General features: G+C 42.1%; 1 protein-coding gene and 1 long non-coding RNA gene across 19 annotated transcripts in view; one reads left to right on the forward strand and one right to left on the reverse strand.

The window, feature by feature from the left end:
- Positions 1 to 24,697, reverse strand: part of PTPRD (protein tyrosine phosphatase receptor type D) — a 2,143,764-nt gene that overhangs the window by 524,115 nt on the left and 1,594,952 nt on the right. For 4 of the 16 annotated variants that reach the window (XM_060300928.1, XM_060300927.1, XM_060300925.1 and 1 more), the window contains exon 1: positions 623 to 1,201. The exons of 8 other annotated variants lie outside the window; for them this stretch is intronic. The gene's annotated coding sequence lies outside the window, so the exon portion shown is untranslated. Of the gene's footprint in view, positions 1 to 622; positions 1,202 to 24,697 lie in introns of those variants that run through there. 4 more of the 16 variants (XM_060300931.1, XM_060300930.1, XM_060300917.1 and 1 more) reach the window with 3 other exon arrangements.
- On the forward strand, positions 648 to 22,920 carry LOC132597478 (uncharacterized). 3 transcript variants are annotated; one of them, XR_009564332.1, is made up of 6 exons: positions 648 to 870; positions 8,549 to 8,668; positions 10,541 to 10,796; positions 13,595 to 13,797; positions 18,033 to 18,187; positions 22,553 to 22,920. It is a non-coding gene; the product is annotated as an uncharacterized lncRNA (long non-coding RNA). The 3 variants fall into 3 exon arrangements; XR_009564331.1 differs by lacking the exons at positions 18,033 to 18,187; positions 22,553 to 22,920 and adding an exon at positions 14,694 to 17,132; XR_009564330.1 differs by lacking the exons at positions 18,033 to 18,187; positions 22,553 to 22,920 and adding an exon at positions 14,694 to 17,132 and having other exon boundaries at positions 10,541 to 10,750.

Genomic DNA, 24,697 nt, shown 5'->3' on the forward strand with positions numbered 1-24,697 from the left:
AATGAGTGTGTAAGAACAGCAGATTCCCGTGGCAGAACTACGAGCTTTGATTCTGCCACGGAAAGGTCTCCAAAACAATCCCCCTCCTCTATGGCAGCCGCGTAGACTTTGACTCCTGCTATTTCTCCTTCTCCCCACTAGTTCAGAGGAAAGAAAGAAATCACCAAAACCAGCCCTCCTTAAATTAGTAATCATTGCCTCTTAAAAAAACAAAGAAAAAACAGAAAACTGCAGTGGCAGAATCCCTGGGTAGGGTAGTAGTGCCCCGCCGCTCCACCATTTCCCCAATACTACGCCCACCCCAGGAGGAGAAAGCGGGGAATCTCACAAATACACAGATTCAAACACCTTCATTCTCTAGAACTGCCACTCTCCCTGGTCTGAGGCTTTAAGCGAGAAGCGAATCGTGTAGGGGAGGACCTCTGCCCAAGGAGGTTTCGAACAGCAAACTGTGCGCTCCGGAGCCGGGGCGCTGGGCTCGCGGACGCCGGAGTGTGCAGCTCCGGCCCCTGACCTGCGGGCTGCGGGAGCCGGGCTCCGGGCGAGCCGCGGACGCAGACACCGAAGGACGCAGACCCGGGAAGACTCAGGGGGGCGGACCGGATCAGCTCGGGAGACTCACCTGGTCATGTCGGCTCCGGGCAGCCTCCGCCACCGCCTCCCGCGCCGCCACCAGCACTTTGCTCCAGCGCTTTCACGCCCCTCCACGGCCGCTCAGCCCACGCCTGCCCCAGCCGCCGGAGTCCGGGCGGCCGATTTAATCCCGCGCAGCTGCGGCCCCCGCCGCGGGAATCCCCCCCGTGGCTGCCGCCGCCCGCTCCTCGAGCGGCCAGCCCAGTCCAGAGCGAGGAAGTGGAGGAGAGTCAGCGAGTGAGTCCCAAACGCCGAAATCCAGCATCCAAAGGAGCGCGTCCCCCCGCCCTCCCTTCCTCCACCCCTATCCACTTCTCCGCCGCCGCCGCCGCCTCCGCCTCCTCTTCCCGGGCCGTCCTCCTGGCCCTTCTGAGCCCGCGGCTTCCGCGGCTGTTCCGCCTCCTCCCGCTCCTCCTGCGCGCCCTGCGCCTGCTTCTCCGGCCGCCGCCGCCGCCGCCGTGTGTCTCCTCTCCCTCCGCCTCCCGCTCTTCTTCCTCCTCCTCCCCCCGCTCCTCGACGCTCCGCCGCTCGCGGCTGGGGGGTCCGGGGCCGCGTAACTTCTCCTCCCTCCGCCTCTCCTGTTTCCTCCTTCCTGCTGCTGCTTCTTTTAAAGAGGATTCTTTGGCCACAAATAGCAACTCGGCTGCCCCCCTCAGCGCCTCCCTCCCCTTCTTCTCTTCTTCCCCCCCCCAAAGTGAAGCGCACACGAGAGGTAACCAGAAACTGAGGCCGGCGGGGGGAGTGGGGAGGCGGGGAGAGGGGGCTAGGCGACGCCCGGAGACCGACCCGCGCGGAGTCAAGGGCCAGGACGAGGGATGGCCAGTCCAGCCCAGCCCTCAGCCCTGGCGTGAACCCGGTCGTTACGGTTGAGGGCGAGATGGTTTGATGGGCAAATTAAATGAAAAATCTCAGGAAAGTGATTGGAAAAGCTTCTCTCTTTGTTTCCTAGTCTGACTGATTTCGAAAATCCTCGTAACATGCTGGGGATCCCACGGAATCGCGGTGCCCCGGCGCTGAGGGATTGTGCGTGCACTTTGCCGGCGCGAGAGTGGGAGTGTGGGTGCGCTCGGCCGAGGGGAGAGCCAGGCCCGCTGGCGAGTCCCTCAGTCTGGACCCCTGACCCACTGAAAGGGCCAGAGAGCTGGACGGGCGAAGGAAGGAGGCAGGAGAGCTGGGAGAAGGAGGCGTGCAACCCACACACATACACTCACTCACTCACACACACACTTGCAGAGGAGGGGGCTGGGTGACGTCACTCCCAAGCAGCCATCCACCAGGACAGAAAAGACCCCCCCTCTAACAAATTCACTCATCTCCTAAGAGCTGCACACCCGGGTGCTTCCTGCCCCGGGTCCTGGCACAGGGGAGGAAAGATGCCGGTTGCACCCCATTCAAAGCAGTGATAAAAATATAAGGAGCGTGTTGATGAGACACAGTTTATGTCCACTGTCCCAGTTCACCTCGGTAGCCTCATTCAGGGATGTTTGGTGGATCCCCTTTGGAATCACAGAGGAAGAAAGGGAAGTATGGAATCGATCGTAGTGTTATAACTCTTGTTTTGCTTCCATGCCACTTGCTTTTATGATGTTGAAAACGCAATGCCCCCCAGCTTCTCTGTAGGACACCACAGAACCCTCTCCCTAGACAGTTGTTGGGCTACACAAGCTTCATCTACAGAACACACTATGTGGATTGTTAGCTAAAGGGGCAAATTTTAACCTTCTTTCCTCCTCAAGGATCTCACGCACATGGAAAAAGTCAGCAGCTGGAAGCCACCATTGGCAATTGGCCTACCAAAATTTATTAGAAACTTGGTCAGAAAGGTTAAGGAAAGTCAAGGCTTCCAGCCACCTCCCTTGCTCATTGTGTGTTCAGGCCAGCACATACACACAATACTTATTCCTGCAGGCTCGAGGCAGTCTTTGAAAGAGCAAAGGTAAGCAGACCCCTTAGATTCAGCCTAATGATTTGGCATCCTGACTGTTGTCTCAAGCTGCCCATTTGTTCCCACCCTTTGCATGCTGCGCTCCTGAAAGGCACTGAAGGATCGGTCAGTAATCCTCCATCCCCTGTGTGCTCCAGAAAGAAATCACCTATTTTTGAAAGGCTTCACTCTAAATGAAGTTTAGTCCTCCAGCAATTTGAGGGGAGAGGGGGGAGGATCATCTTAGCATGAGTCTTCCCTGTTCTTTTTTTTAAAATGGTTAGCCTCATAGTAAAAATCAAGAGGACAGCTATTCCTGGGCAAGCCTTCAGGACTTTCTGATAATGCGAGGAACTGAAAAGCCGAGAAGGTATGCTGAACACCTGTTCCTTATGCCCTAAGGATGGATTTCAGAAATCTGAGCCTCTGCACAGGTGATTCTCACTCAAGGTGTAAACTCTGATTTGGCTTTCTCATTGCCACACCCTCCCCCGTCAACTGGTGAGCCCCACTTTCCTCTTGCAAAGTTGGATGTTAGAGGAACAAACAGAGTTTTAAAAAACCCTGAATTTCCTCTGCTGTTGTCTTTGATGGAGAGACACACATCCCTCTACCTCATTTAAGAAGATCTGACCAGTTCTGACCTGATTTAAGATACCAGCTGGGAAGTCTGATTACTACCTGGGAGCCTAGTCGAAAAAGAAACAGGATCAACATATCCCACTGGTAGCAAGTTAGGTTAACTAGAGAACTTAGTGATGATGATTACCAAGGTGAGCAACAAGTAGGAGGAAAAGGGACCCAGAAATCAGAGGAGACAGAGGACAGTATACATAAATTACACAAGACCAAGGACCCAACTTTCCTGACACCATGAGGTCCTCGATGTTCCTGTCCCACTACAAGCAAACATCTTAGAGAAAAAAGTAGCAGTGGAAGGAGGTGACTAGAGAATCTGAGCTATTATTGGGCAAAAGAGACAGCGTTATTCAGGGTGATAAGAGAAAGAGCACGTAGAGGAACCAAGCTTTCTCTGTACAACTGAGTTGTAGTGGGAATAAGACTGAAGCCCAATATACACACATCAATATACTCAGATCAGATTTGTAACAAAACAGCACCCTGTGGCATCTACTACAACCTCTAGGAGAGTTTACCATTTGGAGCTTTGAGGTCATAAAAACGTCAGAGGTGGGCTAATCATCTGCTGAAATCACCTAATTTTACAAGTAAGGAAACTGAGTCCCTGAGAGTTTAAGGTGACCCAACTCTTTGGTGGCAGAAGGAGAACAAAACCCCAGATGTCATGACCCAGTGTCCCCTCTCCCCTAACTATTCCTAATTACCTCCTAGTTCTGGATCCAAGAAGCCAGTTTTTCAACTTATCAATGAGTAATAAATATAGAATATTTTAAAACTATAAATACTTACATGAAGGAAAATGAAGGAATGGTACTAGACATTTTCTTAGTTCCTTTCCAGCTCTAACATTCTTTGATGAATAGCACACAGAAGCTTTGCTACAGCACAACCCCCTCTAGTGCATAATTCAGCATACGATGAGTATGAGTCTATTTTGGACCCCATCCAAGGAAGTTAATTCCTAGAAGTACTCGAAAGATTTTATACTCATCTATCGTGAAGCAGCCTAAAAATAAGGCTGAAAATAATGTAAGGAGAATAACAGTAATCTTATGTTACACTTCTATTATGTGCTAAACATCATGCTATCCCCCTGGTTTTCAAAAGGCACGTCATGACCTTTTCTGGGTCATGAATCTAGTGGGTCATGAACAATTTTTTAAATGAAAGTAGGAAAGAAAAGAGAGTGCATTATATGTATTAAACATTGTTTTATAAAACTTATGTTTCTGTCCTGTGGCTAGTGATTAACAGAAAAAGTTTCAAAGCCTCTGCCTCACCTCCAATCTTAACACCTGCCCTGCTAATTACCTATCATTAGCCCCATTGTATAAGTGAGGAAACAGGGACAGAGAGGATAAGTGATCTGGCCAAGCTGACAGAGCTAGTGAGTGGCCAAGCTAGAATCTAGAAACTACAACTGTTTGACTTCAAAATCTTGTGTTTTTACTTCTATTCTGGTTATAAATTATTAACCAAGGAACTGCAGTAATTGTTGCTGATCACATATTCTTTGTGAAGGCTACAGTGGTTTGTATTGAATCCAGTTAGAATGGAGAAATACAACATAGGTTCAAATGATGTATTCTGAAGAGAGTAAACTGTTTCATAGGCGCTGAAATGAGTATCTGAGACCTCTTCCTATAGGTGCTAGCTACGCCTAATATATTATTAATTTGCTGCTAAATGCATACATGGAATAACAATGGTTTTAATCCTCAAGTAACTTAAATACCAATCTCTACAAGTGTTAACATGTTTGAGAGAGTTTTTCAAATTTAATTCACACGGCATTTCTCAGTAGCATATTTCTTGATCAAACACAGACCTGGCACATGAGAAAGATAAAACAAATATATACAAAACACAGTCCCTAAACTAAACAATATTTTCATTCATTTGAGAACACAAACTATACACATATAAAGTCATCAGACTACACTATAATTCCACCTGAACTGTGAAGAAGAAAGGAAGACAACTCAGGTGCCATGCTAATTTTTAAAGGACTCATACAGTTCTATGGATTCTACCAGTAGCATTGCAAGTTTAGGCGCTGTTATTCGCACCCCTCAGATTTGAAAGCTCAAACTCAAAAGTAGGAGGTGACTGAAATGAGCATCTAACCTTGGTCTTTCTGATACCACTACCCAAAGTCTCTTTACAAACAGGTGGGCTTCCGGTAGACCAAGAGGTGGTTAGAGATTTTGAGACATGCTATGCAAACATTCCCGCTTTTTTTCCATATGAAAGAAATGTACTTTCTTTTTCTCCAGGGCTGCGTTTCTTATTGCTGTCAGGCAGCAATGTTCTCTTAAAAGAAATCCATATCTTTCTCTAAAGACAGGCCTAGAAAAGCCAAGCTTTCTCCCCTGACTGTTCAGTTCAGCGGCTGCCTTTCACCCTCACCTGCCGAGTGTAGAGGACATTATGGTACGATGCTATTTTCCATTGGCTCTGCTACTGGAGATTACAGCATGCAACTGTGACAAATGGATATTCCCATTAAATTCTTTAGTAGAGTGGGGCATTCCATTAACCATTGGCACTATCCCAACCCAAGTGAAACATTGGGTCATTTTTTTCTTGTGAGCAAGAAGTGAAGGGGGAAAATAAAGGATAGACTCTAATTACCTTTCCTATTTTTTTGTGTTGCATGTATTATGATAGCCGTATATTACAATTATTTATAATTAATATATGACAAGCTGTCAGCTAAAATTTAACAGGTGATTTGTCAAGAAGTTCCATTAACTCATACACGAAGCGGTGGATTTCAGTATTTCCAACAATAAAAGTGTGTTTTGGTTTTGCTGTTTTAAATCTACTGTGTCTAAATATTCAGAGGCCATCTCTCTTTGTATACTTGGAACATCTTTAAAAAAGACAACTCATGCTAACACAAATGGGTACTTTGTTAGTAATGTTAAGGAATAAGCATATTTTTTGTCACTTTAACCTTTAAATGCTAATGTTTTCATTAAGAAAATTAATTGCCTCGTGTTTATTTTGAAGTTTTAAACTTTTATGATTTTTATACATTTTAAATGGTGCCTTTAATAGTAAAGACAAAGCTGAATAGAGAGGAAAGTAATTGCCGTTACTTATATTCCGTTTAGTGTTTGCATCTTACACTAGAGAATTTTGAAATGAAGGAATATTTAAAAATACAGAACAAAATTAAGAAGTCACCAGAAAGCTAGTAATTAATCACTCAACAGAGGAGGAGGTTTACAGAGACCAGAAACTGATGGAACAGGCTCCCTTTTGCTGAATGGCAGAAGAATGGGGCAAGGATGGGAATGAATCACTGAGATTTCTTGGGAGGGATAACAAGATTCTTTAAAAGAGGAAAAGCTTGGTTTCAATATCTATCGAATGTCAATGTCATGGGACCTAACCTGGAGATGAAGTTAAATTTGAAACTACAGTTTTTTAGTTTTTTGGTTTTTGTTTTTTTGCGGTACGTGGGCCTCTCACTGTTGTGGCCTCTCCCATTGCGGAGCACAGGCTCCGGACGCGCAGGCTCAGCGGCCATGGCTCACGGTCCCAGCCGCTCTGCGGCATGTGGGATCTTCCCGGACCGGGGCACGAACCCGTGTCCCCTGCATCGGCAGGCGGACTCTCAACCACTGCGCCACTAGGGAAGCCCGACTACAGTTTATTATTGGTTCCCTGGCCAGCGTTGGTATTGTTTTAAGAGAATGAGAGAAAAGTAAAGCAGCATTTGTTTAATATATTTCATTTGCACAAGGCTGACTCATCTTTCAAGACTAGGATGTGCTGCAGGATGTTAATGTCTTGCCCGCAGCTACTGTGGAGGGTGCTAAATCTCCTTAAAGAAAGAATGTGCTCCAAGAATCAATGGTTAGGGAGTTCCCTGGTGGAACAGTGGTTGGGAATCCACCTGCCAATGCAGGGGACACAGGTTCAAGCCCTGGTCCAGGAAGATCCCACGTGGCACCAAGCAACTAAGCCGGTGAGCCACAACTACTGAGCCTGCGTTCTAGAGCCCACAAGCCACAACTACTGAGCCCGCACACCTAGAACCCATGCTCCGCAACAGGAGAAGCCACTGCCATGAGAAGCCCGCACACTGAAATGAAGAGTAGCCCCTGCTCGCCGCAACTAGAGAAACCCCGTGCACATCAACGAAGACCCAACGCAGCCAAAATATTAATTAATTAATTAATTAAAAAAAAAGATTCAGTGGTTAGAGAGAGAGGAAAAAAACAAAGAACAAAACCACAAGGGTAGGGCTTCCCTGGTGGCGCAGTGGTTGAGAGTCCGCCTGCCGATGCAGGGGACACGGGTTCGTGCCCCGGTCCGGGAAGATCCCACATGCCGTGGAGCGGCTGGGCCCGTGAGCCATGGCCACTGAGCCTGCGCATCCGGAGCCTGTGCTCCACAACGGGAGAGGCCACAGCAGTGAGAGGCCTGCATACCGCAAAAAAAAAACCAAAAAAAAAACAAAAAAACACAAGGGTAAAGTAAAACCTGAAGCACAGCAGCTTTTCAACACTATTAAGATTTCTGTGTCCACCAACAAAGTTGTCTTCACAGTTTTAGCAAGAAAGCCATACAGAGTCATGAAGTTATTTGTAAACGGTCTTTCAAATAGGGTTTCAGTAAATGATTTTCAGAAACTAACTCAGAATCGAAACACCACAAATTGATTTCTATGTAATAGGGAGTATATCTCTTCACAGGCTGGGAATTATAAATGACCAGTGACAAACCAGTCCTTGTATCCTGGAACGAGACCCCAGTTACCAGATTTCACCTTGCTTCCCAGGTGCAGCATAGCTGTGGATGTTTCCGTAGGCATTTGAGAGCAATTTTCAAGACCATGAACACAGCGAAGACATCAAGACGACTATTTTTTCAGCCACTTTTCAAACCTTTCTCTATCTTTGTCTTACACTCCTATATTTATCTTATTCTTCATTATGCCACTTGATTTCTACTGGGTGTGTCCATACTTGGCAAATGTTCTTTTTCAGTGGTTTGACAGCATATTCATGTCTGACTGGAGCCAAAAATCTTATCATAAGGCTTTAAGCACTGTATGTACTCCATAAATATTTGGGAAAGTAAAGGAAGGGAAGGATGGAGCTAGGAAGAGAGAAAGAGGAAATGAATTGATGATAATTACTTATTTCATGTGAAACATCACTTTCTTTACAAAGTTTCCTGTAGTTCATTAAGTAGAATGACTTTGTCCTACCTCTGGTCTCACATTCTTTTCTTTTCTTATTTCCTATGTCTCTGTCTTTTTTTGTGTGTATTCACACCCTATTAATCTCTGAACATCTCCACACTCTTATATATCACTATCAACAAGCACAGAAGCTGAACTATAAGCAGATCTCAAAAGATTTCTGCTGAATGACTTGATGGACGATGGATACCACTGTGGCTGGTCAGATGTCACCTTCAGAGTCCCTCCTATTGGGCCTGTGCTGAAAGGTACAGTGACAGAGAGTTTGGTTAAGAGTTAGGCCTCACTAAAACACACAACAAAATGTCACAGACAAGAAATCATAATAGAATCTGAACAGGAGTGGATGGATTCATACTTCCACAGAATTTTTTTTTTTAATTATTTTTCATTTTTGGCTGCACTGGGTCTTCGTTGCTGCGTGCAGGCTTTCTCTAATTGCAGAGAGCCAGGGCTACTCTTTGTTACGGTGTGTGGGCTTCTCATTGTGGTGGCTTCTCTTGTTGCAGAGCACAGGCTCTAGGCACATGGGCTTCAGCAGTTGTGGTTCACGGGCTTAGTTGCTCCGCGGCATGTGGGATCTTCCCAGACCAGGGCTCGAACCCGTGTCCCCTGCATTGGCAGGTGGATTCTTAACCACTGCACCACCAGGGAAGTCCCATAGAATTCTTAATGAGAGTAATTACAGACTTTCATGGTTTCCTACAAGATGTCAAAATAACTGATCAGTTCAGTAGAAAAAAATCCTTCATACTGAACTTTGCATTTTTAACTAGGTACACTCTATTAGGTGGACAGAGCATTCATTTATCTGTACATTTTTTTCTTATATCATCACCTATATTATTCCAACGCATCCTGATTTTCAAAACTCATTGACCACATCTCCAAAGTTACTAGTAACACTAGACAGGTCCAGCAGAAATTTAAAGAGGCAAAACAAAAACTATTATTTCCCACATATATTATTACTTTAGTCTATTCAATTCCATGCTGTTTTATAAATGTAGAAACACCATTCTTGGTTAGTTATTATCTGGTATTAATTCTTGAAGGTTGCATTTTGTCTCCTTACCACCAAAACCCATCTTTCTAATACAAACATCGCTAGTTTTCTTTGGACTAGTACAATAATAATTTTTTGTATATTCTTCTGCTCCTAATCTTTTTCTTATTGGCCCCAATCCATTCTCCACTGTGCTGCCCAATTAACTTTAATAAAGCACACGTTTGGTTATGTAACTTCCATGCTCAAAAATAAGTAAATAAAAAACCCTCAGTGGTTCATGATTATTGACCAAACTAAGTACAAATGTTCTACCGCATTCAAAGGCCACCACAAATGGAATGCTGCCTGAATCCATTTTTCCATTTTAAACTTCCACCTCTTTACGACCAATACCCTAAACTCCAGAACTGTCTGAACAAAAACGTGCATTTTTTCTTAGCCAGAAAGCTTCCTATGATCACCTACACGCTGAACTCCCATCCAGCCTTTAAGAGTCATTTCATCAAAGAGTTGGGCTTTTCTTTGTTTTCCTGATTCTTCTACCCAGACACGATCACTTCTTCATTTAAAACATCTGACTCTTCAGGCTTCCCTAGGCCATTTTTTCTCTGTTGCATTATTTCACTATACTGGATTCTAAACTCACATGGTAATAAACTTGTGGCTTTATTTGTTAAAAAAAACAAACAAACAAACAAAAAACTAATTCTTCGAATCTCTCTTCTGCTAGATAAACAGTCTACTGAAGTAGGATAAAAGATCACAGAAAGCACTCATGCCCAAGATGTGTTCCATAGCTCGTTTTATTGGTATCCATCCATTGACTGGAATGGTAACATATTATAAATATGAGAATGCACTGGATGGAATCAGTGGGAAATTATGCAAACTTATGTCTAATCACAACTTGAAAGTTCTTTTGCCAGGTGACTATGTTTAAGAAGAGAACAGAGAAATTCCAAAAATTCTGAGTTAAGACCAATATGAAGAGCAAAAAACAATGGAAACTTTTAACTCTCTCTTTCTCTTTCTTTCCTTCCCTTCCCTTCCTCCCTTCCTTCCTCCCTCCTTTCTTTTTCCCTCTCTCCCTTTGTTTCTTTCTTTCTTTCAGTCAACTTTGCTCATTATCCATGCCAGGAGATGAACCAAACTGGGACTATTAACAATCTCTGACCTCAGGAAGCACAAAAGCAAATCAAGTCAGGCAGGAGTTTTTCTCTGCCTTCCCCTTGACAAAGAAACAAGTGTCAGACACCTAGAAGCAGTCCTGAAATGGACACTTGGCACCCATGCTTTCTCCGTCAGAAGAACCTCCTGCCTGGTGAGTTTCAGGCTCTAGGAAATATCCTACCTTGTACCAAGTGGAGGTAAGAAGGAGCACAGCGCCTGCATTATTTTTTCCTTTTTATTCCTGCACTGCCCCAGAGCAGGCTGTGTTCCCAGACTGTGGATGTCAGGACTGCTCAGTTTGGTCAGTTAGGCTGGGGAAAGAAGAGATGGCTATTAGAGCAAATGCTGAAAACTATATTTCATCCATGATTCAATCCTTCCTGTGCCATCCATAACACACCTGCCTTTTATCAAAGTCATGTTTATACTTGGTTTTCTCATTCCTTCCCTGTGCCTCTGCTTGGTATGTTTCCAGATGGCAAGACTGTAAAATCTTCAAGAGAAAGTTGGGCCTTAATCTTCTGTGCGTCCCTTGTATACCTGCAGAATGTCTTGTACAAAGAGTTCAAGATACAACACTGTTGAACTGAATTTTTTAGAAGTCTAGTGTTTTCTTTGAAATGAATGTGAGCCCTACTGGGCATAAGCATATCCCAGTTACCCCAGTTTAATATATTCTATCGTATTGTCCCCAGAGAGTAGACTTGCATTTATAAGACCACAAGTCTAAATGTTGGGAGTGTCGAACCCCTAGAATGGTGGGTCGCACCCCTGGCTGAACATTCAAATCACCTGGAACACTTTTAAACCATATGCCCAGAGGGCACTCATATAAGCTGAATTGGATTCTTTGGGAATGGGGCACTAGCATAATTTTTTAAAAAGCTACACAAGTGACTCAAATGTTAACCAAGGTGGAGTAACCTTGCTTTAAAGCTCTAGGAAGCATAATTTGAAAACACACTAGACTAGATTAGTTTTTCTAAAGTACCTCCCAGCTCCAGGATTCTTTGTGAAAGCACGTTTATAATTGAAAAAGAAATGGCCCGTTAATTGGATTCCATTTTTAAGTAGTAGCTACAAATGAAACACAGCCCAAATTCTGGATACTGGTGGGGTGTTTTTAGCATTTCTTTTTACTTAGTTTTCATGTATGCCCATTCATCCCACGGCTCATTCATTCAGGCCTCCACTGTGTGTAAGGTATGTCAACTATGCACTATTAAGTCATTCTAAGAATGTGTTCTGTGAGCAGGGCACACAGAGTAAGGAAAACCCTTTCATCCAAATACAATGCAAACATACCCTAATGATTTTCATTCCCTGCAGTCCAATTAAAAGAGGAAGCAATGCCATCAAAGTAGCCTAAATTCCAGCCACCACCACCCCCGAATAAATCTGTGATTAAAACAAAGAAAGGATCAGAAATACTGAAACCTTCCCCCACCCCTTGGAAACAATCTGGACTTAAGTTTTGATGCTCATGTGTTATTTTTGAGTTAAATCAGGAACAACAAAACTACTACTTTGGGAGAGGAAGATGTTGCTCACAAATTTTTGCTTAAGGAATTCATTTTCTTGAGAGGAGAGTATTCTTGGTAAATACTAATAATAGAAAATGATCAACTGTGCAAACTACGCCACTACAGCAGACTTCCTTTATTTCACCATGAGTTCTTAGCACAGTATCCAACAAATTCAAGGGACACTGTCCACACCATATGAGTTAAATATTAACATTTATGTGGCTCTTTGCAGTTTACAGAGGATTTTAAAACAACCGTCTCTTTAAGGCTAATAATAATTTTGTGGATAGTAAAATACCCATGCTCTGAATCAGAACCTCTGGGCTAGTTTCTGGGAGTCAGAATTCGGGGCAAGTTTTTGGGGCATTCTGAAAACCACCACGATAACTAAATTCAAACCCATTGATTTGTTGTATTGTTCCTAGGAAAATAACCCAGTACAGCTGAGCAGATTTTGGCATTTCCTAAAAGGCTAGCTGCGTTTTTCTAGAACTTGCCTTTTTCTTTCTTCCATACTTTTTAAAAGGAAAAAAAAAATTACAGGTGGCACTATTTTACCTAAATCTAGAAGCTTTTTAATTCTGCTCTGCACAGCTGGCTTTTTCTAACCGATGTCCTTGTTCTCAAGGAAGCTCCTAGCTTCTGGCTGTGTGTGTGTGTGTGTGTGTGTGTGTGTGTGTGTGTGTGTGTGTGTGTGTGTGTGTGTGTGTGTTGTGTGTGTGTTGTGTGTGTCTGTGTGTGTCTGCCTGCTGGGGCATTTCAGTGGGCTTCAGCCTTCTATATGGGAACTCACTAGTTCTAGACCTCATACTCAGGGAGAGAATCGGCCGTGAACTATTTGTGTTGGTGTGTGTCATTTTCCATCAGTTTTAAAAAAGCCTTAAAAGTAAACGATGCTCTCAGCTAGCTATCTCCCCCCACTCTGCCCTTAAATTATATTAGAACAGCATAATAGCTACCTTGGAAATACGATCTCATATATAACTTGGAGGAAACAAGAGTAAAAGAGACCCGTCAATGAAACCTTCTTTAGAATAAAACTATGCATTTCAAAGGGAGGAGACAAGGTTATGTTTATCTTTTAATTACTCCTAATCTACGCAGAGACTGGAGAGAAGAGAATTTTGATTTTAAGTCTGGAATGAAATATACTTACCTGGAAATGAAGATGAAAGGGAGGGAAAAAAAAACTCAAAAATTAAGAGAAAGTGTGTGCCAACCACCCATATCTTGTCAATTCTCAAACTTTCCAGATTCTTTTGGTTCACCACCCCAACCTTAGTAATACCCTCTTGTTTAACAAGCCTCAAGTTATTCTGGTTACAGTTTCTGGGAAATTTGTCTGTCAAAAGAAGAGAGGTTCCAAAGAATTTGGTATTTTTCCTCTTGGGCAACTGAAAGTCGTAAGGGTTATGGCGCCAACGTGATCTCTCTCTCTCTCTCTCTCTCTCTCTCTCTCTCTCCTCTAGTTCAACACCCCATGATGCACCGGTCCTTTGGCCTTGAAGGAAACATTATGGAGAGGAGCGGGGAGTGGATATACTCATGACCTGACATAAATGACTACTCTAGCTCCCTTGAAACTTTACCCTCTGTCCAGATGGTGCCTCATAGTGAAAAGGATATTGGGAAAAAGGGCCCCAGTTTGCCATATCTTTGGTTATCCAAAAGGGTAAGAGAGCTGTATGCTTTTTACTTCCTGCATGCTAAGAAGAAAACACAGCCATCTTATCTGAGACCACCAGGTTCCCCTCCTTTCCATATATTTTGTCTTATACCCTTTAAACTCTCAAATCAGTACCCATGTTGCTAGGTTCATAATTAGAGTGTTGGCAATGCCTGTTCCGTTGCTTTCAATTCCATTTATACAAATGTTCCCATCACTCGTTTTAAAAGCCCTGGGCACATGTTCAAAACATACAACCCAAACAAACAAACTGCACAACCTAAGCCAAACCCACCAACAACTGGACACCCTTCCCATTTTGGAAGGCCACCCTGAAAAGTTACTTAATTGCAGCGTATTCTGTGAATCAAAGTTCACAGAGCTGAAAATGAAAGTTTTATGTTAGCACCTATCACCAAAGAAATGTAGGACATACAAATAAAGCCACAGGATCAGCTACTTAAGATTCATTGGAGTAAATTTCACCTTGAGTGACATCCTTAGAAAACAGAATTTTTAGGGAGGAGCAGAATTCCTATGGGGAATTTTAGCATAACATTAAACTTTGGCAGAATTTATTATTTGCAAGTGCTGAGAAAGAGTTTATATTTAGAACTAAGTTCTTGATCTTATCCAGTGATTGACTTTTTGATAGCAAAATTCCTGTCTGTCATTTACACCTAAAGCTGACATGATCACAGCAGTGGAAGCTGCTATAAATGAGGCCGTGATAAGAATGAAAACTATACCAATGGGAAGGACTCCAACATGTAGGAAAAAGATAAAATTTATGATATATTGTTTTTTTACCTTGGCACAGTAAAAAAAAAAAAAAAAAAAAAAATAGTAGGGGGAGGGGAATAGCTCAACAAAGCTCAAATTTTGGTGTGAAATTTCCCCAGCAGAGAATAGGCAGAACTGCCCAAATGCACTGTTTGTCTGTTTGGAGCAGTAAAGAAATGAGGATCTTTGGCTGTGATTCAGGCTGGCGCCATGGTCCTGAGATGCCACAGGGAAGAAACGCGTCTGTCCTCTGCAAGATGGCAACCTCTGGAAATCAGCAGCAGTGCAATCGATCAACAGCCAGGGCCGAGAGCCCTTGCTCTCCTGTTTCTCGGTCAGAGCAAAACCACTTAAAAGTCAGTTCACAGCCCCCAATAAAAACCGAAAAGTTTACAACAAGTGGTACCACCTGTGCTTATGTCTCAGCTCAGCCAAAATAATTTCCTCTCCTGAGTCTTCTAACTGGGGTGAAGGGTGAGGGATGTGAAGACGAGGAAGGTTCCAACATGGAGCCTGCGGAGTGAGTGGATTATCATTGTCTGTGCTAGCAGAGATCAGCAAGTCTGTCTCCCTTACTCCGGAACAACTGTGTGTGATATGATCTCCCAACCCCTATCAAAAAAGGCTCTGTCTTCGGGAAAACAAAGACTTCTCTGCTCAGCGCTGTTCCCTCCCATGACTGAGTTTTCTTTGTAACAATGTTATATTATTACAAACTCTGTAAAGCTTGGGGTATGGAGGTTGTATTAAAAACACAATAAAGAAGAGCAGCTGTTTATACAAGCTAGTTTTGGGACCATAATTATACTTTTCTCTGCCTTCTTGATGAATCCGGACATTCGGAGCCAGGTATCTGCACAAAGCATGATAGAATGAGGATAAAATGGCACGTCACTAGGATGTGACCTACATTTGTGTAAACCTTGTGGATACAAAGTGCTTCATCACTTACTTTCAAAAAACAAAAAACCCTGTAATTCTTTCTTTTTTATCTTTTCATGAAAACCATCCAGGGACAGTCTAACTTTTTCAGAAAGAACAAATTTTTCAGTACAGGAGGGAGAATCTGCCAGTACAACAAGGAGCCAGCCAAGTTGCTTTGGAGGAGTTGAGCAAGTACATTTCAATAAGGACCCAAAGAATCCTTGGCAACCAATCAGAAGAACCAGTCATCGTTGCATTAAGGAAGCCCTCAAATATGAGGGCTGTCGGTGGAAAATAGAGTTACTCACCAACCGAAAATGTTTACTTGAAGTGAGAATTATTTTATGGAAACCACTGTGAGTTTTGGAATACTTACAATCTGTTCAGATTGGTGGCTGTGTACAATGTTACTGCCTCAATATGCCCTCAGACTTCTAATCTGTCTGCCTAATGGAGCAGGTGGCGAGATTCTCCACTGAGCTGACGGCACCTGGAGGGCAGGGACCGTGTCTTATTCATCTTGGACCTCATACAGTACCCAGCTCTTCAAAGGCAGTTGATAAATATTGAACGAAAGAAGCTTTACATACATTGCCACATTCTCTGACCCGCTGGCATAAAATGCCACTATGTCTATCATCTCTATCTTATTGCCCTGCTTTATTTTTCCTCTGAGGTATTATTGTCATGTGATATGTGGTTGTTTTTATTATTTGTGTATGATTTATTTTTCTCCACCGGAATCTAAGTTCCCTGAAGGTAGGGACTGAAAAGATTTGGTTTCCTGTATATCCCTACCCTAGTTCCTAGGATGGTGCCCGGCATATAACAGGTCAATTATAAATGTGTTTGATTTTCGAATGAATGCATGAGTGATAAACGGACGGTATCCTCTCTCTTTAAATTTTTTTCTTTTCTCTTCATTCTCATCTATTCCATCTTAATAAGGCCTGAAAATTATACTATGAACTTAAATCAGTAGTAACAAAAGGAGGGTTCTTTTATATAGTGATTCATTCTAAAGAATGAAACAAGGAAACAAGGTCTTGCTGGTGTTAGGCTTGTGGCTCTACAAACCTACAGAGAAATATGAGTGACAAGAAATAGAGAAGAGAGGGAGGCAAGAAACAAAATAGTCTCCTGGAGGCCATCAGTGGTGGACTCCGTATGAACTAACGGGCCACCACATGTGAATAGTAAAACACATTTGTGCACCATTTTCTAGATTCTCTGTGTGCACTTAGTCATTAAAACAAAACACTGGGCTCTTTATCATACTGGGCAGGGTCTTCATGTCCTTCCAGGCTTAGAGGGACAAAACTACATCTTATCCAGATTTTGAGTTCTCTTAACATCTCACTTTTAAACTACGGTAAAATTTTAATAAGACGATGTAATACTTTTTCCCTTGGGCATTTCTGCATTGTCCCCACATGTGAATGAATAACAATTCACAAGCTATTAATAATGTTTCCATTTTACCACATAATTTAATGGCTAATGGCTGATAAAACCAGTGACCAGATGGTTCAGTGACTTGTCCATGATTTACACGTGATTGGTAATCCTGCCAAATATAAAACCTTCAATTGCAAACTGCAGACATTATTTCTTTCTTTCAAGCCAATATAGAGCAGAAGTTCTTTGTTTCTTGTAGATGCTCACAATGTGTGATGACAGTTGAACAGACCTGTTTTTGCAATTTCCCAATTTTATTATTACCAAATGAACCTGGGATAAATAGGAAAGTGGCCTAGCTGCAGAGTCTGGCTCTGGGAAAAACAGATGAGTAGCAAAGGTCTGTCATTGGCCTTCCCACTATGCCCCTTCTCTCCCCTGAGCATCTCATACGCTCTGCCTTAATCCCAATCCCCTCAGTACTTCTGACCAACCACGCATTAGGTTGCCTTGCTCTCCTAATGAATCTTATCTCTCCCCTAATTTCCAGAGTGGAAACTGCACTGGAGATGAAAGAACATAATCCCTAACTCTGTTAATAGCTCTGTATCATGGGGTGAGCTGTTAAAATCCCCAGAGTCCATGTTTCTTTATCTGTAAAACAGAGATAATGATATTTATTTCACAGAGTTATTGCACAGACTACTTAAAATTGTGTACTTGAAACTGCCATGTAGAGCCTGTCTCCTAGGAAATGTTTGGTAAATGTTTAGGTGACAACGTCTAGATAGTTGTTCTGACCTGAGATGGTGATTCTAAAGAAACTTTCAAAGCAGAAAAGTGAAGGACATTTTTCTAGCAGATGATGAGGGCATTCCTTCGGCTGGAGCAAGAGTGGCATGGGGAGGAAGTAGAAATATTTAGGGCCATGAGGTACAGTTGTTCAGTGTCTAACCTGTACAACCATACATGGGCACACTGAAGATAGACACCCATTTATGAAACAGACATAAAAATGGAGAAAAGACCCTATTCAGGTTTGGGGGGATGAGTAAATGAAACAGTGGCCTCCAATCACTAAATGTATTAGAAGTAATTATGATAACATAATTGCTCATGTGTCTGGCTCTTTCTAGTGGATGGGAAAGCTCTCTGGAAGTTCTAGTATAATCACAATAAACTTAACTGAAGACTAGCAGAATGACTTCAGAAACTATTTGCTTCCTTCATGACACAGTTCATATTCTCTCTAAGATGTTATGATCTTTGACAACTCGTTTTGAAGCATAAGGTAAGCATTTCGATGTGTATTTTCAAAAGTATGTAGCAGGGCCAGGGAGTCCGTGGTTGTACAATAAGCAGATCCAGTTGTTTGGGTGCTCATGTATATCATTATGTTTAATAAGAGGCATTACTTATTTCCTTAGATAATGTTTAACATCAACAACGTATTTCATGGTTTCAGTGTGATTAGAAGAACAGGCTCCAGACTCAGACAGAGTGGGCTGATATCCTGGCTCAGCCGCTTACTGAGTGACTTTGTACCTGTGTTTTAACCTCTCTGAACCCCATGACTCACTTACTTTTTATAGTTGTGGTGAGATGTGGAAAGATGGATAAAAATCCAATTTTTTTATGATGTTGAACCACCAAATTAACCAATCCTATAGTCCTATCCCTCGATTTTCTATGAAATAATAATTGTCCTTATTAAGAACCATGTTTGTTGGGTTTTCTCCTACTTGCAGCTCAAAGTATCTTACCTGGTACATCTCTTTTCAATGCTTCAGTAAGTGAGGATACTCATATGAGAACAGAGCACAGAATGGCCCTAATTTTGTATTTTACCACTTTTGATCTAATGTTCTTTACCAGGTTAATTAAATCAAGACCGTTTATGTGAATGAGTGAGTGAGTGTGTGTGTGTGTGTGTGTGTGCGTGCGCACGCACATGAATGTACCAGTTGTTATTTAAACAACTCATGAGACATAGCTGAAAAAAATTCACTGGGACTGGTTTTATTAAAAATATACTCCAGGTGTATATTGGGGAATAGTCATCAAACCAAATGAACCGATGAAAAGCCTGTATTTTACTAAACATCAGTTTCCCTTCCCCTTTAAACTCTGGAAATAGACCGGAAACCTGGTTTTCTGTGGGAAAACTGTTATGAGTCCTGAAAACTCCTTATGCCTCTACACCCCCTTTGTATGTTCATGTACTCTAATATTACAGGATAATCACTTTACTGCAATATCCTCAGAAGAATTTGGAGCTTTCTCATTTTCTGGTTAAAGGTTTCATTATTTTCTCCTGGCAGAAAACTAGTCAGAAAGAATTCATTGGCTGTTTAATTCTAAGTTAATATACTTTGCCCATTTAAATCTGGGAAATCACTTGCAAAAATAACTCAGCACATTTGGTGTTCTTTAAGGACTGCAGTAAGATTTTACTAAGTGACCTGGTACCCTTTGCAAACAGGGACTAGTTTGAAATTTTTGAAAAAAAAAATGCAAGTATGTTTGCATACATCTTTAAAATTTACAAAGTTCAAGATCATGTCCTGATATGTGGCCAATGCAGATTGTGTTTTAAATGTGTCCTTTTAAATGCGTCCTTCTTGTCTCTTTCCTTACCATTCTGTTTCACTTTTTAAATAATTTGTATTAGCCAAATTGGAAGAAGAAACCTAATCTGGGCATTGTTCCAAAAAGTCAAACATGAATAACCCCGAGTAACTTCTACGTCAAATTAATAGTTCATTAGAACCTCATGTATAAATCTACCTGAGCAAGTAAACATCTCATTTTTAGCTGTTTTTAGAATTTTTTTTTTTTTTTGCGGTGTGTGGGCCTCTCACTGTTGTGGCCTCTCCCGTTGCGGAGCACAGGCTCCGGATGTGCAGGCTCAGCGGCCATGGCTCATGGGCCCAGCCGCTCCGTGGCATGTAGGATCTTCCCGGACCGGGGCACGAACCCATGTCCCCTGCATTGGCAGGTGGACTCCCAACCACTGCGCCACCAGGGAAGCCCTGTTTTTAGAATTTTATGAGACACTGACACCCAGGGACTTTTACGATGGTAGTGTATTTCTCCTATTGTAAAGAATTTCAGAGCAACAATAAATTAGCTTAGTAAATTAATGTGTCTAAATAGATTTACATATTTTAATGAGCAAGTAGTCTTTGTTTTGGTATTTTTGATGACTTTTTTCTGACAATAGGTCAAATTATAAAAATTCACGTTTGCATCCACTTACAAAATGATAGAAGTTTATCAGGAAAAAAATGCAAAAGGGGGCTTCCCTGGTGGCGCAGTGGTTCAGAGTCTGCCTGCCGACGCAGGGGACGCGGGTTTGTGCCCCGGTCCGGGAAGATCCCACATGCCGCGGAGCGGCTGGGCCCGTGAGCCATGGCCGCTGAGCCTGCGTGTACGGAGCCTGTGCCCCGCAACGGAAGAGACCACAACAGTGAGAGGCCCACATACCTCAAAAAAAAAAAAAAAAAAAAAAAGCAAAAGAACTTTCAGATCTCAGTTATACTTGACATTTTTTTCTAGCAACATTTGCTAAGAATGATAACCCTCAGTGACATTTCACATTCACGAAGGAGACAGGCCAATAGACAAAGTTTCCAGGGGTCATCGTTTTGTACTTTGCCCCTTTAACATTTAAACACTGCAAACAAGTGTCTCCAACTTTTCTCAGATGATCCAGTTCTTAAAGATGAAGCCTATACAGGGCAGTGGATGGAAATAAAGGTGTCTACTGACATAACTCTGTGGAACTGTTACTCATGATCTACCTGAAATGGCATGGAAAGTGGGTCCAATCCTTCCCTGGCTGTTGATACTCATCATCTTAAGAAGTTGATGATACCCACCAGTATACAGGTTATGTGATTGGATCTGCAGATTGACCAGAGTTCCCTAATAATGGGCACTTATTTAGTGCTTTATAGTCATTGGAAGTGGTATGTATTAATCATACTTGGAGATGAGAGTCAGCTTACATCGCCAGATGTCACTCATTTGTCATAAGCCATCTGAAGGAACTTTGTGAAACACTGTGTCTCAGTGTTCCCAACAGCTGGATAATTTGTACAAGATTGGAAAGCAGTGGAGTTGGTCAACACTATATCCTTCTGTGCAGTTCTTCATTCCAGGCACAGACAATACTTGGAGGGAAATAAAATGACTGCTGTACCTATTGTGTTCTCAGCTGCCTCTCTAACTATCCAAACAAGTTAAAAGACACAGGACCAGTGTGTGGGAACAGGGTAGGGGATGGTGGAGGACAAAAATGGAAGAAGAAAACTGAATAAAGAAAGTTTATAAATGCTTTATAAGAGAATTGATTTGAGTTACTACTAATTTAATTCTCTGAATCCTATAATCCCTTTAGGTTACATAACACAAGACAGAATGGCCATAGCTGTGCCGTTGGTAATTCTAGGTAGATGTCAATCCTACACCTCCTCCAGGTCATTGTTGGTTTTATTTCTCTGTTTACCAGGTTCCTATGTCAGTAGCGTGAACTTTTACTCTGTTTTTGGTGTGGAACAATTCCTTTTCCCTGGGCAGGGAATGAACTAGGAGGCCTAAGGTACATGCATTCAGACTTAATACAATGCAGCTTTGTGTATTCCAGAGACAGGCTTATATTCCCAAGGGTCTGAAGGCATGTGCTATCCTTTCTTGGATCCATCATGAGCTCAGGTATAAAACATGTTAGCCATGCAATGGGTGAATGGCAGGGATGGAGAATGCCCCTCAAAGCTGTCCTGGATGTTTCCGTTTGCTTGGTTTCACAATAAATACAAGTGCTGAGTGTAGGGTGTGGAGTGAGTAGGGAACAAACTATTTAATTGGGTCCAGTAGGCTTGGCTCTGAATTCATTCATTCATCTGTTCATTCATTCCTTCTTTCATGCCTTTACTCAAATATCTACTTTAAGCTTATTATACACCTGGAACTCTGGAAAACATGAAGGGTGCAATGATGAGCAAAAACAGACACAATCAGGTCACTGGTCCATTATCATAGAGCTCAGTGGTGACCTACTGGCCAGTGAGAGTCAGTCCTAATTATTATTTTCGTTTCGGATGGCCCTTTTATAATTAACATCCACCTCCCTAGTCCAATTGTGAATTATAGATTTATTAACAGATTCTAAAATTTGGGAGGGGTAAGGATATTCCTGCTAACTTCTTTTAATTTGTCATGACAAACTTCCAGCCTTAGAGTTCATCAGACTTTGCTTCAACATTATTTGTAGAGACAGACATGGACAGAGACTTGACCAAATCTGGAGGCCAAGGCTCTGATCGTCCATCTTCTGAGACTGCTCCAAATACCCTTCCTATGTTTCTCGATCCAGTAAAACGTGTAATGAGAGAAGAGTGATCTTTCCAACTCACAGAGGAGGAGAAACCTATTGACGGAGAGTGAACCTTTTTGGTCTCACTGCTTAAGTAAGAGTTTTCAAAGCAAACACTTTCAATCCTCCACTTGTAACACTGTTTACAGAGAAAACACACCCTGTGTTTGCTGTGGGGTCTGGAATGTAGCCTTCCAAATAAAGGCAGGGGGGATTCCTGGGTGAAAAGAGGTCAAACTGGAGAAAAATTAAGACAGTCTTTTTTTTTTTTTTTTCCAGCCATCCCCCTAAGCAACCTCACCATATCTTCTGCCAGTAATCTACCTGGTGATATTTGATATAAGCTGGGATGGTAGCCACATTGATAATCACCAAATAAACAGCATATGAATGGCAACTGTTTGAGAGATAAGGCAGGATTTTAGACACTCAAGTTGCTTTTTCTGAGCCACGCTTCAACTCTAGGCCTGACTCATCCCCCATTCAGCATTATCTGTGGAAATCGCCAGCCACCTGCTTCTGCCTTTTCTCTTTCATGAAGATGATGATGCAGCACAGCATACAATCAACTCCTCCTCACTGCTTTTAATGTCATTATTTTTATTGAGTAAAATTCTAACTGCTCAGAGCTAACTATTACTGTTTAATCTAAGGCCGCCTATTAGTAGTAATGTTATTACTGCAAAGACAGAACCAAGCAAATGGTCCAGGTACCCTGCATTTTTCTCTCCGTCAACTCATGCTTGCTCTTCCTCTTCCTACAGCATTAACAAGAAGTGATTATTCCTTTGTATAGCAATGCATTTATGCACATACAATAAAGAGAATGAAAATATTTTAATATATTTTGTTTCGTTAGCCTAAAATTATACTCCTAAGGTCATTTCTGATATGCAGCAGGGACTAGTAACACACTGGTCTTCCTCACTTAAAATAATAGTTGTAATTTTTCACTCCTTCTCTCATTTACTCATTCTTTCAAAATATTCATAAAGCACTTATCGTATGTCAGGCATTGGGGGTGCGATGGAAAAGAAATCAAATAGGTTTCCTGTTCTCATGGAGCTAAGAGTCTAGTGAGGGAGATTGTTCCTGAAAAAGTTGTATATTGATCAAATCTCTATACATTCATATTAAAATTCAATATGTAGTTGGGTCTTACAATGTTCTCCATGAATACCACTGCAACGTAAAGCACTGACTTGTAATGCATCTATTTGGTTAGGCTAGATATACGAGGCTTTATTAAAGCTAGGCACGTATTTCCTTTCAAACATGAGAATACCTTCCTTCTACAAGGTTCCTGCAAATGATTATGATGTCGATATACAGCACTTTCAGTACAAGACAAGGAAGAAGCTATAGTGTATATTACAGGGTACTGATAAACTCACAGGGGTATAGATTGACATACAGAACAGACATATAAACAAGTAAACATAATCCATTCTATGTGCTTTACTAAAAGTATGAGAGCACAGCATAGCAGAAGGAGTGAGAAGTGGAACAATGCGGGACAGAGTTTAAAAAGAAAAGAAGCTTCCAGGACCCGCATCTTAAGGACTAATAGAATTGACCAGAGAAAGGAAAAAATGGTGAGAAAGGGAATAAATTCACAGAGGATTAAAGACTCATCCAGGCATGGTTTTCTCAGTCATTCTCATCATTCCTCTCATGGAAAGAAAGCCTCAGTTACCTTTCTAGACATTCTCCCCGACTCTTACTATGCTCATTCCTGTCTTCTTACTCAGAAAAACAAGGAGAAGAGAAGGAAGGTACCATTCAGCGTTTAACTATCGTTAAACAGGCTGGTAGAAAAACAAAGGGGGAAGGAAAGAGCCCCAGTGTCCTGAGGATCAGGCCTCAAAGGTCAGAGTGCCAATAAAAGTGGTCTGAAAAAACCACGTTAGGGCAAGAACAAACAGGTTCTTCTATTTTTTCCTTGTATGTATAGTATCAGGAAAGATGGACGCTGGAAGAAATAATGTCGATTCATTGACTAAAACCAGGGAGATGCCCCTTTCATTTTATTTCTCTTGGATTAGATTTATTTTACAGTATCCCATCTTAAACTTGTAGCTCTGGAGAGGATCTTTAAAATCATCTAATCCAATGCCCTTGTGTTATGGTTTAACAAATTACAGATCAGAGTGGTGAGGTAATTTGTTCAAGAACATAATGACTTCGGGGCAAAACTGAGACCAGAACCTAGATCTTCTGGTTCCTCCAAAAGTAGAAAGGGAGTTATTCAGACATGGTTTGACTCTGTGCTCTTACCTACATCTGTGTCCATTTACACTGTAATGGAAATAATAATACTTTACTGGGAAGTTGTGAGAAATAGGTAAGAAAAGTACATGAAAAACACCTAGCAGAGTACTGGAATCGTAATAGCTACTCACCTATGAAGCATCACTTTTCTCT

The sequence above is a fragment of the Globicephala melas genome, chromosome 6, assembly GCF_963455315.2.
Source record: "Globicephala melas chromosome 6, mGloMel1.2, whole genome shotgun sequence".
NCBI lineage: Eukaryota > Metazoa > Chordata > Mammalia > Artiodactyla > Delphinidae > Globicephala > Globicephala melas.